Source organism: Triticum dicoccoides, unplaced genomic scaffold, assembly GCF_002162155.2.
Source record: "Triticum dicoccoides isolate Atlit2015 ecotype Zavitan unplaced genomic scaffold, WEW_v2.0 scaffold154238, whole genome shotgun sequence".
Taxonomy (NCBI): Eukaryota; Viridiplantae; Streptophyta; class Magnoliopsida; order Poales; family Poaceae; genus Triticum; species Triticum dicoccoides.
The window spans coordinates 754-3,179 of NW_021210087.1; the positions used below are offsets into that span (position 1 = coordinate 754).

General features: G+C 44.4%; 1 pseudogene; it reads right to left on the reverse strand.

Annotated features, from left to right (window-relative positions):
* Positions 1–618: 618 nt before the first annotated feature.
* LOC119344111 lies at positions 619–929 on the reverse strand (annotated as a pseudogene).
* Between the last annotated feature and the right edge of the window lie 1,497 nt (positions 930–2,426).

Below are 2,426 nucleotides of genomic sequence, written 5' to 3' on the forward strand. Positions count from 1 at the left end.
CCTCTGCATGGGGTCTCAGGCCTGCCTTTTTTTTTGAGAAAAGAGGGGGACCCTCTCTTGCCGATGATGCTCATCCTTGCTATGGAACCCTTGCAACGCAACTTGCACAAAGGCACTGATGAAGGGATTCAACTTCCACAATTTCCTTAGCCGCACCATAGTATTCTGCCAATTCTTTGTTCTTGTCTTTACTTTACATATATGTTCATGTCCTTGTCCGTGTGGGACTAAAATTAGGCACTGACTAGGCTAGTATATGTTCTCGTCCCCGAATCTCCAATTCCCTCTTAATTACCGACTCTCATATTCCTACCCAAGCAACATCATGACAAACAAGTGATGGCCGGGGAGCAAAAGAAATAATTAAACATCAATGCCACACAAAAGTTACATCATATCACACTGTGATAGTTCATGGTTACTACTTACCAGCATGAAAACCTGAAACCTCGTAACAAGGATGCCTACCTATTAAATGGTAGAAGCAAACCAACCACAACGGACGTATGTTGTGATCTGCTATCAATAAAGACTAAGTATGGATCCAATCCAACAGGTACATAGCTAAGCTAAGGTAGCAGCACCGATATATATACAGACCGACAATGAACGTGTCTGTCATATCATGTGCTGCGTGGTGGGCGGCATGATGGAGCCGTCGCTGCGGCCCTGCTGCTTCTGCAGCTCCACGTTGGCGTTCCACCCGATGTCCATCACGAAGCCTGGGTTGCTGAGCTCGCGGTACTCCTGGCAGATGGCACAATACTCGAGCCAGCAAAAGTGGACGCAGCAGTCCGGGAATGGGGTCTCCCGGAGCCTGCACTGGGCGCGCATCTTGGTGTGGTAGACACAAGAGTACATCCACTGGCACTGCCACCCCGCAGCACCCCCACCGCCACATACAGCACCGCGCCGGCGCCGCTCGCCATGGCCATATTTTCTACTGTGGTGGTCAAGGCGTTTGGAGAGTACTTGATAGAACCAACTATCACAGATATCGAAGGGCTCCTAGCACTATCAAAAAGCAAGAGGGTGTCCAGGTACGCTCGTATCCTTGGATTGCATGCACTGAAGATGGAAGAACTGCTCATATGCTCAAAAAACGGCAATATCAAGACCATTGTAAGAAGCCCACATCATTCTTAAAGCAGTTGCATCGACCGCTGGATTTCGCACTCTTTCTTTTGCTTTCCCGGGTCACATAATGACATCAACATTCTGAAGTGGCCTTCATTGCTCGCTAGGTCGACTATGGGACTAGCTTCCATGCAACTGTACCAGCAATGTTCATGACTACCACATGAGCTACTATCTTTGTGATGATACCTATCCTTCGTGGGCGACCTCCGTGAACACCATCTTTGAGCCAAAGGGTAGAAAAAATCTCACTTTCCCAAAGACAAGAAGAAGCTAGAAAATATGTGGAGAGGCATTTGGAGTGCTCCAAGCCCGTTTTGCAGTTGTTCGAGTACCTATAAAAATATGAGATACAGAGACGTTGTGGATGGTGATGACAGCTTGTGGTCATGCACAACATGATTGTGGAGGATGAGGGTAAGGCATTTTGCATTGGTCTGGATTTTGAGCGGATGGGTGATCCTGTCAAACCTCCACCACCGGATCCACTGACGTTTTAGGATTTCAATCAAATGCATCAACATATTCGGCATCAAGGAACTCATGAGTAGCTTCGGAATGATTTGATTGAGCATATGTAGACGCTTCAAGGGACAACTAAAACATATGTCGGACAAAGTTGAATTTAAATTGGAACAATTTTATTTAAAAACTTTATACTTTGATTGTAATTTATATTTGAACTATTGTTTCACTGGAATATTTCCATGCTATTTATGGATGAGTTGTGTTACACCTATAGTTATTTGGGGTGCCTCAAAGATAGGAAAAACAGGGACCGACATTTGGTGGGCAGGGTTGGAACGTCAGCTCTCGTATCGGTATCCGCACACGTTTGCTGTGTATGTTTCCGTGTTCTGCGTTCGAGCTGCCCCTGTAATATCGATGTTTTCAAGCAAATAGATACCACTACTGCAAACTAAACAACACTTATTTGTAATTTAGTGTGTCGAAGAGGAATATAAGATAACTAGCACAAATGCATCTAAAACTGTAACGTTATTAAATACATGAATTCATAAGGAGCTTGCCATCACAGAGGAACTTTTGAGCATTCTCATCGTAAATCGGTCATGGTGCTCGACAGAGAGTAGCAGGATTTGGTGTTGAAGTCCATAAAATATTTGTAATATAGATTTGCTTCCATCCATGAGTTATGAGATACAATCAAACTGAAGCATGACTATGAATTGGTGCTAAATTTGAAGAAAGGAAGGATATGATGCAGAAATTTTGAAGTGCTAAAGACGTGATACCAGAGAGAGAGAGAGAGAGAGAGAGAGAGAGAG